Raw genomic sequence first — 16,699 nt, forward strand, 5'->3', positions numbered from 1 at the left:
CTCAGGTTCGATTCCTCAGGACCCACGTAAGCAGATGCACAAGGGGTTGCATGCATTTGGAGTTCATTTGTAGTGGCTGGAGGCTCTGGAAAGCCAATTATCTCTCTCTCTCTGTGTACCTGTCTATTTCTCTCTCAAATAAATAAATAAAAATAAAATATTTTTAAAAGATTGTGAAAATCATCTAGCTCTTATGGATCACTTCTGTGTAGTTACCTGCAACTTTGCCTATCATATACTTTTCATATATCTACTTTTCTTGTTTTCCTTTCAAAAATTATTTTGAATTGTCAGAATCATTTTTTACAATTTACTATGCTGCATATTTTATCTTCATATATTTTCCAAAATTGGAGGTAATAATTATATAGTGATTTGGAAAATATTTTATTTATTTTGTAAGGAGAGACAGAGAGAACATGAATGGGTATATCAGGGCCTCTAGCCACTGCAAATGAACTCCAGATGTACATGCCACTTTGTGCATCTGACTTTAGGTGGGTGCTGGGGAACTGAACCTGGGTTGTTAGTCTTTGCAGGCAAGCACCTTAACTGCTGAGCAATCTCTCCAGTTCTACATAGAGATTTTGAAACTTATTTATTTATTTATGAAAGAGAGAGAGGAAATAAGGATGTGCCATGGCCTGTTGACACTTCAAAGAAACTCCAGACACATGTACCACTTTGTGCATCTGGCTTTATGTGGGTACTGGGGAATGGAACTGGGACTGCCAGGTTTTGGAAGTAAGCATCTTTAACAACTGAGCCATCTCTCCTGCACAGAGATTTTTAGAGTTCTTCTTCTTTTAAAAATATTTTATTTATTATTTATTTTTATTTGAAAATTATTGATTTATTTAGAGAGAGAAAGAGAAAGAGAGAGAGAAGACATGCCAGGGCCTTTTACCACTTTGTACATATGGCCTTACATGGGTACTGGGAAATTGAAAATGCCAGGCTATCAGATTTTGCAGGCAAGGGCTTTGAACTACTGAACCATCTCCCTAGTTTCATAAACAATTTTTTTGAGGTAGAGTCTTAGTCTAACCCAGGATGACCTGGAACTCACTATGTACTCTCAGGCTGGCCTCAAACTCATAGCAACCCTCTTACCTCAGCCTCCCTAGTACTGGGATTAAAGGTGTGCACCACCAAGCCTGGCCCCTTATTTATTATTTACTTCTTTATGATATAGAGAAAAATTATCTATGAGAGAGAGACAGATAGAGAGAGAATGGGCATGTCAGGATCTTTAGCCCCTGCAAATGAACTTCAGACTCATGTGCTATCTTGTGTATGTGGCTTTACCTGGGTACTAGGGAATTGAACCCAGGTCCTTAGGCTTTGTAGGCAAGTGCTTTAACTGTTGAGCCATCTCTCTAGCCCCAGAGTTCTATTTCTTTTATAAGATTTTTTTTTCATATTTGACTACACTAAAGTGTATTATCACAATGTTAACTCAGGCCATAGGCATTGTGCCCATACATAAAGATGTTGAAACTCCTTCAGTAGATGAAAGAGTACCTTTTTGTGTGTCTGCATTTGTGGAATATGCAATAGCTTGAGACCTTGGATCTTTGGTGACTGTATGTGCATCTGTGAACTATGGAGAGTTTTTAATCTACTGTGTCACATGAGTTATGTTGTCTACCACATCATTTCAGATGACCAGTTTATGAAGCTGGAAACACAACTACCAACCACAGTGATATGCATGTTCAGTTTGTCTTCTGACCTATGTTTTTAAAAACAGAGAGGCTAGTGAGATGGCTCAGTGGTTAAATGTGCTCACTTACAAAGCCTTCCAGCTCTCGTTCATTGCCCCAGTACTCACATAAATCCAGAGAAACAATGTGGTACATATGTCTGGAGTTCATTTTCAGTGGCAAGAGGCCCTGGCTCACCCATACAGTCTCATTCTCTTTTTCTTTCTGTCACTGTCAAATAAATAAATAAATAATTTTTTTTCGAGGTAGGGTCTCATTCTAGCCCAGGCTGACCTGGAATTCACTATGGAGTCTTAGGGTGGCCTCAAACTCACGGCGATCCTCCTACCTCTGCCTCCCGAGTGCTGGGATTAAAGGCGTGCGCCACCACGCCCGGCAAATAAAATATTTTAAAATCATTAAAAAATAAAGTTTTTCTGGGTGGGTAGATAGATAGATAGATAGATAGATAGATAGATAGATAGAGTCTCTCTTCTTAAAACTATTAAACCTATGTAACTGTCATTATAATATCTGAGTGTTTACACAGATAACACATTGGTTATAACATATGTTATTATGTGAAGTAGCCTATGAAGTTGTCATGTTCCTATCTCAAATCATTCTCTTTTGTAAATACAAATAAATGTATTGTGAAGAATTTTAATTTTTTTCAGAATTATACTTTTGAGATTTCTGACTTCAGGGATTTTCATCATTTGGGATTTCAACATTTGTAATTCTGATTTCAGTACTGAGTCTTCTGAGATAATGAGTCAATCTCTGTATCCCAGAGGAAGGAGCTAAGCTGTTTCCTATGGATGAGCATTCCTTTCCCTTTGTCCATTATCACAGTTAATGTTTCAGCAAATATTCTTTGAAAAAAACTTGTTCTTCTCTCTGATTATTCTCATTATATTTCCCAATGGGCATGACTTGTTCATCAAGTTGCCCTTTTACTATGTTTAGTATGTTTATCCCCATAGACTAGTGCCGATGGCATCTTTGGTCAGAGAGGCTTCATTTTGCAGATGGCAGTGACCACTGGGAGAACTTAAAAATTGAGTTGCATTTATAAGTTGTAGGTGGTATAATTTAAAGGCCAAAAGGATGAACATCTCAAGGCTTCCTGTACACTTCGCTCACCTCGAAGCCCACCCCTGGAGAGCCCTGTTGTCCCTGAGTCACCACAGATCTTCCCACAGGGACTACTACCCGTCGCTGCTCAAGCCTTTCTTGGGCCTGTTGTGAAGATGAACACTACAGCTGCAGGGACTCAGCCCTTAGTGCCACCACTGTGGGATGACAGTGAGTCTCTAGACACAGGCCACTGGAGGGCTGTTTGGTCCCTGCACAATCAGCAAGGGCCCATCCCCTCTCAAGTGGGCAATGCTTAGCTCTGTGTTGCAGATGGAGAGCTATTGTCAACTACAGGCCATAGAGCAGAGGGCCAGTGCTCAGAGATGGGGAGCCTCCAGCTTAAGCTCCCAAGACCAGAGGGTGTGTTACACATCACCCTATCCCCACGGCTCAAGAAAGCCTTGTTAACTATCAAGGAGAGAGTTCGCGAGGCAGTTGTCATGATGATGCCCTGGCAGACTGTGTACAGGAGAATATAAAATAGCAAAAGTTCTGGAGGTGTACATCAGTCCCAATAAGACATACAGTGACAGCTTTCTAATGTGGATGCACATCTATGCCTTAAGTCCTTAAATCAGGCCATCCATAACTCATGGAGCTTGAGTTTCTGTAGCTCTGTTTATGTGCATTCTTATTTGGAAACATACCCTTCCCTGTCATTTTCAATCAGGACAAGTCTGGCTGCTTATGCCAGCTGGCCCCAATAACCACTGAGCTACTGCATCCTGATATGGAGGCAGAGAGTAAGGGTTCCCAAACTCTAGAGCATGGTAAGGACCCTGGGAGCATATAGAAATGGCTTCACTGAGGCCTGGCAGAATCCTTGGGGTGGGCTGGACACTGGCATTTTTTCCATGATGATTTTAATTGGCAACTAGGTTGAACCACACTACAGATCACCAAGGAAGCAAAGATGCCCTCTTGAAACGTGCCTCCTGGCATTTGCCTCATGCCAGCTGTTAGTAGAGTCCATTTATTTAGGTGTAACCAACAATTTATTGTTTTACAATTAAAGTTTGAAGACTCAAAGCTTTCACTCAAAGCTTTAAATATCACAAAGCAAGATGCTTTTGTTGGGAAGTGATGGTTGTCCCAACTAAGCTGTTGTTATCACTAGACCTGTGCGTCAGTCTGGGACTTGGAGGACCAGCAGGCAGAGTGACAGCGATGAACTTCTCCTTCCTCTGTCTCCACAGAAAGGTAATCTTCAAGCATGTTGTTTCAGTTAGCATGTGTCCTAACAAGTCCTAATAAGAGAGTGCTTAGGTAATGAGCTAATGACAAATCTGTAATGGGTGTCACAAACAGGGAATTCTCAGGACATTCACTGCTGACCAGGTCCGCTTATAGGACTCATTTTGCCTCCTTTCTGTTGTGCAGCATGCTTCTAGGTGCCCTATCCAGCCAGAAATTTCTTTTAATTATTTAAAGCATCAGGTCTCAAATAAGAGGCAAAAATATGTAAGACAACATAGAACAGGATAGAGTCCAATGGAAGAGGTAAATTGCTGGACAGCAACATGCATCAGTGATTGTGAACCTGCGGTAGCCCTGGCTACCTTTCGTCTCTGCTAGGACTGGGAGCTCCGTGACCAGGCCCACAGTGCTGCTGAAGTGATGAGGAAACCCTGCATTTGCAGACCTTTCAGGCTTCTGAGGCATGGCCTTCACTATACTCGGCACAGTCCTTGACACGGCTGCAGGATGCCTACTAGCTGAACTTCATGCCTCGGGCCCATGCTGCAGTCCAGTAAGCTGAGGCCCAGAGCACTAGGAGAGATGCTGCCCACCACACTGCAGCACCAGGGCCTTTGCAGGCCCAAGGGCCAAAGTCATGAAAAATGATTTTGCATTTGAAAAGTTATTGTGGGAAAGCAATGAAACTGTGTGTCTCAAAAAATGCAGCCTTCGTTAAATAAATTTTCAGCTCAGACAAGAAACTGGACGTTTCCACACATTTGATCTGTTTGGTGAACCCAGTGAGCTACGCCCAGCTGTCCGGCCCTGTTTTGTGGCCAGGGCCATACAGGACAGGCATGGTTTTCATCCTTTCTCCTATGTCTTCAGGATCTTGAGTGATAAAACCTTTGCGTGTCTGTGACCAGGACGTAGGTAACTCTGAAGGGTCTGTATGCCTTTGGTGGCGACTAACTCTGCAAATGTTAGATTTCTTGCTTATGACAGGGTTCCAGCATGTGGGCCTCTTATCTGTTGTGGGTGGGTACCACCTGGGCCCCTGAGAATCCCAATCTTGTTTACCAGGAGGGCTTCCAGGGCTCTCAACTTCTTCCCATATCCTCCTATCACTTTTGGAGAAGACACCATTGCTTTGTCCCAGGAATTTTCCGTGCTTCCTCATGGTTTCCCCTTCACATGATCCATTCCCTATACTGCCGCCAGAGGGAGCTCTAATACCCTAAGATGCTGTCACACTCAGCCTCGGAGCCCCTGGAAATTCTCTCGCTTTGACTAAATGGCTCTGCAGGCCAGTCTGAAAGTCTCTCCTTAGTTTATCCTTCTCCCCAACCACCTGCCTCAGTTTTTGACTGTGCCAAGCTCTCCTTAACCACAAGTCTATGCTGTTCCCTCCACCTGAAGGCTCTTTCCTCTCTCTTTGCCTTGCTGTTTTCTACAAAAGGTACTTATTGTGTGGGCATCTAAATAAGACCAGAAAAATCTTGTAGTGACTCTCCATAGCATATCCCTCCAAAAGGTGAGATATTTTGGTATCCCCTCCATCAATTGAACTAGAGTAATTATTTGCCTAGTAAGCATTTTCATTAATTCAACTTTTAACATTCTGGCCAGATCTCCAGCAGCACAGGATACCATGGACTGAACTGTGTTGAGGTCCTAACCCCGTACTTCAGAATATGACAGTGCTTGCAGACTGGTTAACAGGAGGTCAGCAGACAGGAGTTGGATGGTAGCCTGACCCCCAGTATAGTTGTCTGCCTCGATGTTCCTCTATGACACTTGTTCTATACCAGAGGAGAAAGATAGGAGAATGGAGAGAGAGGGAATCTTTGACAGCCAGTGGCTTCTCTCCATTACTTCTGGGGGCAATATGGTCTCCTGCTCCCTGGAAGCCATTTTGCTAACAGTATCAGTTCTAAGAGATTTTGTGTGTGTGTGTGGTCTTTAGGTTCTCTTATATATAGAATCACATCATCTATGGTGATACCTTGTCTTCTTCCTTTCCTATTTGTATCCCTCTTCTTCACTTCTCTTGTCTAATTGCTCTAGCAAAGACTTTTAGTCATATATTAGATAAAAGTAGAGCAAGTGAACACCCTTGCTTTGTTCCTGACTTTAATGCAGATGCTTTGAATTTTCCTCACTTATTAAAATGTTGGCTACAGACTTGTTGTAGACATACCCTTTATTCCACTGAGCCATGTTCATTCTCTTCCCAGTTTCTTCAAAACTTTTGGGGTTTTTTTGGTCTCACTCTAGCCCAGGCTGATCTGGAACTCATTCTGTAGCCCCAGGCTGGCCTCAGACCCAGGCTGTTCCTCTTGTTTCAGGCTCCTGAGTGCTGTGAGAACAGGCCTGTGATGCCACACCTGATTGTTTCAGGGCGTCTATCGTGAAGAGATATTGGATTTTATGAAAGCCCTTTCTGTATATATTGACAGGTGATCATATGATTTCTATCCTTATATCTGTTTATATGATGTATAACATTTATTGATTTGTATACACTGAACTATTCCTATATCTCTGGAATAATTTGATCATGGGAAATGATTCCTTTGATACATTCTTGAATTTGGTTTGCAAATATTTTGTTGAGAAGTTTTGTGTCTGTGTCTATCAGACAGACTAGTCCATAATTTTATTTTTCATTGTGTCTTTATCAAGTGTTAGTATCAGAATAACACTGCTTCATAGAAAGAAGTGGCTAGAGTTCCTACTTTTCCTATCTTATGGAACAGTTTTGAGAAGCATTGATGTTGGTATGCCTGTGAAGGTTTGGCAGAATTCAGCAGTGAATATCTTTGGGCATGTGCCTTTTTAGTTGGGAGATTTTTTAAAGAAAATTAAGTTTATTTGTGTGTGTGTGTGTGTGTGTGTGTGTGTATGCGCGTGTGCACACACATGCCGGGGCTTCTTTCCATTGCAACTGAACACCAGATACTTGAACCAACTTTTGCATCTGGTTTACATGGGTGGCTGGGGAAATGAACCCAGGCCAATAAGCTTTTATAAGAAAGCACCTTTAAGTTTATTGATTTGTAAGGAAGCACCTTTAATTGTTGAGCCATCTTCCCATCCCTATGGAAGATTTTTTTAAATTACTGCTTCAATATCATTCCTTGCTACAGATGTTTATTGCATTGTGCTTTAATTTTGGTAGGCCACATATATATAGCAATTCATCCATTTCTCTAATATTTTCTCATTTTGTGAAGTATATGTTTTAAAGTTATATACTTATGATTTTCTGAATGACCTTGGTATCTGCCATAAAGACCCCTTTTTCTTCTCTAATGTTACTAATTTGAGACTTATCTGTCTTCCCCTTGGTTAGTTTGACGAAGGTTTTGTTGGTCTTGTTTCTCCATTCAATAAAACCAACTGTTTCTTTGATTGTTTGTATTTGTTTGTTCTATTTCATCAACTTACCTGTTGATCTTCTTTTGTCTGTCTCCCTGCTTTGATGTGGGTCCGAACTGAGGTTCTCACACTTGTTCAGCAAGTGCTTTATCCGCTGAGCCATCTCCCCAGCCCCCTCTCGTTCTTAATTGTTTCCTTTGGGTTTGGCTTTTCTTTTAAGACCCTAAGATGCATCATTAAGTTACTTCTGTGAGAGGCACTAGGATCTATAAACTTCCCTCCTAGAGTTGCTTACATTATATTCAAAAGATTTTCATATGCTATCTTTTATTGTCACTTGACTATAAGAATCTTTTGGTGTCCTTGATTTTTTTCAACAACTCATTCATCATTCAGTATTATTTAACCTCTATGAGTCAGTGCATGTTCTACAGTTTATTTTGCTGTTGATTTGTAGCCTTATTCCACTGTGTTCAGAAAGAATACAAGGAATGATTTCAAGTTTCCTGTATTTGTTAAGGTTTGCTTTGTGTTCTAAGATAAGTTCTATTTTAGAGAAAGTTTCATAGGCTGCTGCTAAGAATGTGCATTAGATGGAATGCTCTGTAGACATCTTTGAAGTTCATTTGATGTGTAGTATAATCTAAAAGTTTATGTTTATTTATTTTCCTGCTGGGATGACCTGTCAGTTGGTAGGAGTGGGGTTACTGAAACCATTCACTACTGTGGTACTGTGGTTGATCTATGACTTTACATTTAGTAGTGCTTATTTAATTAAATTTGTTCCACCTATATTTGGTGTGTATGTTTTAATTGTACTAGCAGGGGAGGCACAATTTGGAGACTCAGGGTATGTATTGTCCCAGTGGAGTTTGAACCAGGTACTTTTTGGAGTGAATTTCTGGCAAAATTGTATGAGATTAGCAGTCTTATTAACCGTTGATATCATAGTTTAGCTCTTCCTAGCTTGACTTAGTGCTGTGTGGCATAGGGATGAGTGGGAGCTTTCTACTTCAGCCATCTCTGTGTTCCCAATGCACTGTATAGGGGAGGCGAGATGATAAGTCACTGCCTTGTGATTCCCATAGGCATCACATGGCCCCTGCACTCCGCTCCGGCTTCTCCTGTTCCTGGGGGCCTATGGAGGTGAGCAGCAGCACTTCATGGCAATTTTCACCACGCTTGACTGTACTGCTTGGCTCTGTGAGCTTGTTCACGATGATTCACAGCTGTGTGTGCCTGCCTCCATGAAGAGATCTCACCTGGCTTAATAAGTTCATTTACAGATCTTGTCTACTGCAAGAAAAGCAATTATTGCTTATTATCTTGACTGTTTTCTTTCACTGGGTTTCATCACTGAGGCTTCTAAATTGCTACCTTATCCAGAAGCCTGTCTACTTCTAGTTTCTTTAGGGCTTTTATCATGAGGGAATGTTGAACTTTATCAAAGGCCGGTTCTGTCTATTGAAATAATCATGTGATTTCTATCTCTAAGCCTATTTATGTGTTATATTACATTCATTGATTTGCATATGTTGAACTGTTCTTGCATCCCTTGAATGAAAGCAACTTGATCTCTTTAGTATGCTCTTGAACTCAACTTGCAAGTACTTTGTTCACTAGAGAAGTTGGTCTAGTTTTCTTTTCCTTTTTTTTTTTTTTTTTTGTATTTTTGTTTTTTAGTTCCAGGATAATACTGGCCTTAGTGAATGAGTGTGGTAGCATTACTCACCCCAGCCCCATACTTTATAGAATAAATTAAGAAGCACTGGTGTTAGTTCTTTGATGGCCTGGTAGCATTTGGCAGTGAATTAGCCCAGCTCAAGGCTTCTCTTTATTGGAAAACTGAGATTAATCTCACTGATCTTTGTACACCTGCTTAAATGGAATAAATCCTCTTAACTTTTATGTTGGTAGATTGGTGGGTGTTATGAAACTCTGTTCTTTGAGTAGAATACAGCCATTACCATCTTGAAATCAGAACAGATGTGATTACTCGCAAAAGGCAACCCCAAGAATATGTCTGCTAGCATTTCCACGTGAAGTGTGTGGGGGGGGTCCATGTTGCTTATGCAGTAGACGAAGGGAACAAAGCACACCAGGCTTCTCCCCTCTCCAATGACATAGGTGTAAGCAGAAAACAAACACTAGACACAGGGAGGAGATTCTTCTTTCATGGTGTCACTGCCTGTAAATTTCCCATGCTCCTGTAAGTAGAGAAAACTTCTCATCCATGCTCTTATAAGTAGCCCTAAGTAAACTCATTGGTTTACCAAGCTAGACAGGTGGTATCATTTCTTTGGTCTGTCCTTGCTTTCTCTGTCTAGTGGTAAATAGAAATAGACTCCCCATAAGAACTCACACATCACTTTGTGCCCAAATAGGAATATGACAAAACTAAATGAGTTTTAGAGGAGCAGTTGCATTGCTTCTTCTTAGAGTGAAGATACATAAACGAATCTAAGCCATTTGAAGGTAGAGTACACACAGAGGCAACTCCAGTGTCACCATCCTTCCTCAGGTGGTATGGGATGGCATACAACTGCATTAGTGCTGAAACTGATTCTGTTCCACCTGAACGTGAAGTGTTCCTGGGCATTGTGGTAGTTTGAATACATGGCTCCCAATATATTCAGTGTCTTATTAGCTTGCAATTTGGATCTGCAGCCACCTGGCTGGAGGTGGTGTTACTGGGTGGATCTCAGGGTCCAGCCCTAAGGAGTGGTAGTGGGTTTGAGATTCCAATCTAAAGATATGCAAAGTGTGCCTAGCTGGAGTTCCTGAAATGTGCTGTGTGGTGTAGCTTTTGGCTTTTTGGCTTGTGCTTTTCTCTCTCTGTTTGGACCTTGTGGTAGTTTGAGTAGATGGCCCCCAATACATTCAGTTCTTTATTGCTTGTAGTTGCATCTGAAGCCATCTGGCTGGAGGCAATGTCACTGGGTGGATCTTAAGGTGTGGTGGTGGGTTTCAGATTTCAATCTAAAGATATGCAAAGTGTGCCTAGCTGGAGTTCCTGAAGTGTGCTGTGTGGCTTTTAGGCTTCTGTTTCTCTCTCTCTCCTTGGACCTATGAAAGCAGGACAGTTTCTTCTGCCATTATGGAACTTCCCCTGGATCTGTAAGCTTCAATAAATATCCCTTCCTCCATAACTGTGCCTGGTCTGGAAGTTCATCTCAGTGAACCTGAATCTGTCTGCTACATACCTGTAAAGGCAAGCCAGCTTCTTCTGACATTATGGAACTTCCCCTGGATCTGTAAGCTTCAATATGTCTTCCTCCATAACTTTGCCTGGTCTGGAAGTTCATCTCAGTGAACCTGCAGCTGTCTGTTACTGGGATAAACCCAGAATGGCTATCTCTGTATAGAGCAGCATGCCTTCTTGATGAGTTGGGTACACCAGTGGAACACAAGTATGTCCCCCAAAGGATGAAGAACCATGGAATATATTGTAGTCCCTGCAAGTATCATTGTTGAACAAGATTTCCAGGAAGCTGCAGCAGAAGTTGTACTGACCTTGCTATATGTGATAAGACATGGAACTAAGGCTGAGATGTCAGCCCAGAAATACCTTGCCTGAAAAAGGGAGAAATTAGAATGAACAAAAAAAAACCATGGCACTAGCCCCTTAATTGGTAGGAAAAGTTGGGGGGGGGGGGAGGATGTGACTTACTCTTTTTTTTTTAAGTTATTTTTTTGTTCATTTTTTATTTATTTACTTGAGAGCGACAGACACAGAGAGAAAGACAGATAGAGGGAGAGAGAGAGAATGGGCGTGCCAGGGCTTCCAGCCGCTGCAAATGAACTCCAGACGCGTGCGCCCCCTTGTGCATCTGGCTAACGTGGGACCTGGGGAACTGAGCCTCGAACCGGGGTCCTTAGGCTTCACAGGCAAGCGCTTAACCGCTAAGCCATCTCTCCAGCCCTGACTTACTCTTTTTTGCAGCTGAAAGTGCGTAAGTAAAGAGAGTACAAGTTATAGCTGTGTTAAATAGCCCTTCCTAGGATCTAAAATCATGTCATCTATGCAAATAATTAAGCAGTAAATAAGATGAAAATAAGGCATATATGATAGTGAAGTAACTAGAAATGAGATATGGTGTTTGATGCCCAGTTGTGGTGATATGAATGCAAAATGTTCTCAACTGCTTCAGGTGTTTGTAATTAAACCTTATACCTGATCCCCAGTTTGTGAAGTCTTGCTTGAGGCTTGTCATTTAGGAGTAGGCCTTGGGACTTTAGTCTAGCCCTTCCCCAGCTAGTTGTATCTAGCTTGCTGTCCTTCCTCCTTGCTGATATGTGATGCTGTAAGCCTCTCAAAACTGTAAGCTGAAATAAACACTTTCCTTCCATAACCTGCTTCTGGTCAGGTGTTTCATCCCAGCAAGGAAAAGATAGCCACTACAGAAAACTTGAAATAAGTGACATCATTGCTACAATAAACCTGTGTGATTTTTAGTCTTTTTGGAACTAGTTTTTGGGAGGAATATGGAAGGATTGGGAACTTTGGACTAGAAAAGCTTTACAGTGTTATAAGCAGAGCTTAATGGGTCACTCTGGTGAGAGTCTGAAAGATCAAAACTGTAGACAAAACTGTTGACTGTGAAGGCTTGGCATACAAGATTTTAGAGGGGAAAGAAAGGACTTTGTTGGGAAGTGGGCTAGGGACAGATCTTGCAGTATTCTGGCAAGGACGGTGGCTGTGTTCTACCTGTGTCCTGAGAAGTTGAGCAATGATTAATTTAAAAGTAATGGGTTGGTGTGTTTGGAGGAGGAAAATATAGAAAATGTGACTATAAAGTCCCAAGGCCTGCCTGCTGTGACGTACCTCCTTCAGCAAGGTTGACCATTCAGTGTGAGGCTTAATCATAAACGTATGAGGCTACAGGGGACACTGGATATTCAAACTACCACACTTTCCTCCTGGCCCCATCAGACTAATGGCCATTATGCAAAATGCATTCAATCCAACCCCAAAAGTTCCTATAGCCTTTACTATGTCCCCCATGGCCTCCGTGAGGGGACTTCACCTCTGCCTCACATTGTCTAGTGGCTTGTTGCAATCCAATGACCCTTATTTCCTGCATTTGTCATACTCTCTAAACCATCATCAGTGGAGATGCTACCAAATTTGTTAATCCATGGAGGATAAAGTCCAACTTTGAGGAGCAGGAAACTCCTTCAGCCTTCTTCCTTGAGGCTCCTTCCTTTCAAAAGAACCACATTCCTTAACCTCTTGTTTCACTGCAGAGAAGTGGCCGTCCTCAGTAGTAGTAATCTCTTAGGTAGCCACAGCTGAAGCAGCTACAGTACCTGAGCCCAACCCACATGCATTTCCTCCTATGCCAAGCTTCACATTTTCCCCATCCTTTTGCTCTGTATTTTCCTCCATAAAACTCACCAATCCAGGCTATAAACTCTTTGGAATCTTATGGTTGTGTAAATATAGATAATATCCAGCATCATTATTGAAGAAATTCTACAATGGCCCATGTAAAAACACCAGTTAAGGAGTTTAAACTAAGAAGGCATTCTGAATGGGAAAATGCACACTCAAAAGGCCTAAGGTTATTGAATGGAAATTCCAGTGCCAGGGGTGGTTTTACTTACTTATGAGCTATTGGTCAGGAAGCCTGCTCCTCCAAAACACACACATAATACAGACTATCGCTACTGCTATTTGCTGAATGCCAGAACTAGATGGTAAGACAGCTGAATAGAATTGCTGAAGACACTGTATGATTTGAGTTCATGACATGAAGAAAGTAGGCTGACACTAAGTTAGACACACTTTTCCTTGCAAGTTATCACGTGTAGTGTTGAATGTGCTATGAGGGATGCTGGGAACGCATTGTTGCCAATGGCCTTGCTGAGGTTTGGACATAGTGTGTTCCACAGCATGAACATAAAAGGAAAGGTGTGTCTGGTGGTGTGATAGTGGCATGACAAATAGAGGCACAATCAATTGTAAGTTAAGACCTATTTCACAAGAATGAACCCGTGATTCTGTAAGTAATCCCTTACTCTTGTTCCTTGATACTATAAGCCAGGACAGAAATCCTCTAATGGAGAAGCTGTTGCTTGGCTAAATGCATAGAGTGTGCCCACTAACTTGTCTTCCTAAAACATTTATGTTTTCGAACATAGATTATTGCTACTGTCAGTCTTGGTTATGGAAGCCTCTTTGTGGTGATTTCAGTGAAGACACATCCTGGATAAAGTTTTAAGAATAAATGGGGCTGGAGAGATGGCCTAGCAGTTAAGCGCTTGCCTGTGAAGCCTAAGGACCCCGGTTCGAGGCTCGGTTCCCCAGGTCCCACGTTAGCCAGATGCACAAGGGGGCGCACGCGTCTGGAGTTCGTTTGCAGAGGCTGGAAGCCCTGGCGCGCCCATTCTCTCTCTCTCCCTCTACCTGTCTTTCTCTCTGTGTCTGTTGCTCTCAAATAAATAAATAAAAAATTAAAAAAAAAAAAGAATAAATGAATGTTGCTGTGACATACCAGCCATCCTTACATGAAAGAAAAAAAATAATACATCACTCACTGCAAGGTTAGGGAAACACTGTGGAAGAAAGAATAGGTATAATGTAAGTTAGGGAATGGGTACAGAGTTGTGGGATTTTGCCCAATCAGGGCAGCTGTAATTACTCCTAGTTTACTTCCCAAGAGTGGGCCCACTAATATTCCCTCATAAAAGGGAGGGGCATCCTGCAAGGCACATGAATACTTGAGGCACATGATGTCCCTTCTCTCCCCATATATTGGTTGACAATTGCTGGGTGAGAGACTTTGTGTAGTTGCCTGTAAGTTGCCCATACTTTTGGCTGAGGGTTTGTCAATTTTATCTTTTTAAAGAACCAGCTCCCCGTTTCATTATTGTTTGTATTGTTCTTTTAGTCTCCATTTCATAAACATCTGTACTTGTCCTTATTCTTAATCTGATTTTCAGCTTGGCTTTTTAATTTTCTAAGACATGGAGGTATATGATTATTTGTTTAAGATCTGTTTTTTTTTTAAATGTTTATAGTGAGGAACTTTCCTCTTATAACTGCCATTGTATGTACAAAAGGTTATGATAAGTTGTGTTTTAATTTTCATTTGATTATAGAAATTTTTAAGATTTATGCCCTGGTTTCTTCAATGACCCACTGACCATTCCAATCTCCATCCATTTGACTAGTTTCTGCAGTTGTTGCTGTTGGTTTCTACTTTTATTCTACTATGTTCTGATAGCATACAAAAATGTTGTTTTTGTATTTGTTAAAACTTGCTTTATGGTTTAAAATATGATCTATCTTACAGAAAGTTCTATGGGTTGCTAAGAAAAGTATATTCCAAGGCTGTTAGGTAGAATATTTTGTAGATGTCTGTCAAGTCCTTTGATGTATATTTTAGCTTTCATAATTATTTGTTCATTTTTTTTTCTGCCTGGATTATCTATTGATGAGAGCAGAGTACTAAATTTACCCACTCTTAAGTTATCTGAACCTATATATATCATGTATGTTTTGTGAAGTTGGTACATCAATATATGGTAGTTATATATTTATAATTACCATATCATCTTGATAGGTTTTTCCCTTCTAGAATATGTAGTGGCCTTCTTGACCTCCTCTGATTAATTTTGGTTTGAGGTCTACTTTATCATGTAAAAGTATAGCTAGTCCTGCTTGTTTTTAGCTTTCACTTACTTTTTTTATTGACTCTTGATTTCACTTTGTGTGTGTCACTGCCAGTTATATGTGTTTCTTACAGACAAGAGATAGTTCCATCCTGTTCTTAATCCAGTCATCTAGTCCACATTTATTTATTTATTTTGGTTTTTTGAGGTAGGGTCTCACTCTAGCCCAAGCTGACCTGGAATTCACTATGTAATCCTAGGGTGGCCTCAAACTCAGGGCAATCCACCTACCTCTGCCTCCCAAGTGCTGGGATTAAAGGTGTGTGCCACCACACCTGGCTAGTCCACATTTTTTTTAATTGGAGAATTAAGACTACTTAGATATAGGGTCATTAATGAGACCTTTCTAATTTCTATAATTTTGCTGGTTATTTTCCTTGTTTGTATTAGAGTTTGTTCTTTTCCTTCTCCCAAAATTTGTAGAAGAGACTTCCTAGTTTACTGAGTTGTACATGATTATTTCTTGTTCATCTTCTTTCATGAAAGTTATTCTTTCTGGTGCTCTTGTGAATGAGACTGACTTCTTTAATCTCTTGTGTAACTTCATCTTGTGTAAAATAGAGGTGATAAAAAAATCACAAACACACACAATACACATACACACACACACACACACACACACACACACACACACTTGAAGGGACTATTTTGAGGTTTAAGTGAGATAAGATGTGAAATGCAATATGAATAAAATATTTTGGGGCTGGAGAGATGGCTTAGCGGTTAAGCGCTTGCCTGTGAAGCCTAAGGACCCCGGTTCGAGGCTCGGTTCCCCAGGTCCCACGTTAGCCAGATGCACAAGGGGGCGCACGCGTCTGGAGTTCGTTTGCAGAGGCTGGAAGCCCTGGCGCGCCCATTCTCTCTCTCTCCCTCTATCTGTCTTTCTCTCTGTGTCTGTCGCTCTCAAATAAATATATAAAAAATTTAAAAAAAATATTTTGAGTGTTTTTGCTCCTTGTTTTATGATTATGTGCTAGTAAGACCATTATATTAAAAATATAATTAAATACAGGGGCTGGACATATGGCTTAGCAGCTAAGGCACTTACCTGCAAACCCAAAGGATCCAGGTTTGGGTTTGATTCCCTAGTACCCATGTAAGCCAGATGCACAAGGCAGCACATGCATCTGGAATTTGTTTGCAGTGGCTGGAAGTCCTAGAATGCCATTCTCTCTCTCTGTCTCTCACTCATTCTGCCCCTTTCCCTCTCTCAAATAAATAAATAAAAATTAAATACTATATATATAATTAAATATATTTAACATACCTATCTTACTGTGCATAGTGCCTTAGCAACACAGCACTCTTCAAAGTATCTGTTGTTTCCCCTCAGGACTGCAGGGTGATAGAGCTGTAGCTTGCTGCCCCTTCCCGCAGCATAAGATAGAGAATGGGATTGGGTATTGCTTATCCCAGAAAATAGCCAAATTCAAACTTTGATGTGTTCCTTTTCCTCATAAAGTGGAAAATTCACAAGTTGAACCACCATCCTGACAAGTACCATCTGTGAGTCTCCTCCCTCCTTTAAAAATCGCCTAGGGTCTGCCTGCCCCAGCTCTCTGAGATGTATGGCATGGAGGCCTCCAGCCAGTGTGGCTACCTCTCCCAAGTACCTT

The sequence above is a fragment of the Jaculus jaculus genome, chromosome 4 (genome assembly GCF_020740685.1).
Source record: "Jaculus jaculus isolate mJacJac1 chromosome 4, mJacJac1.mat.Y.cur, whole genome shotgun sequence".
Taxonomy (NCBI): domain Eukaryota; kingdom Metazoa; phylum Chordata; class Mammalia; order Rodentia; family Dipodidae; genus Jaculus; species Jaculus jaculus.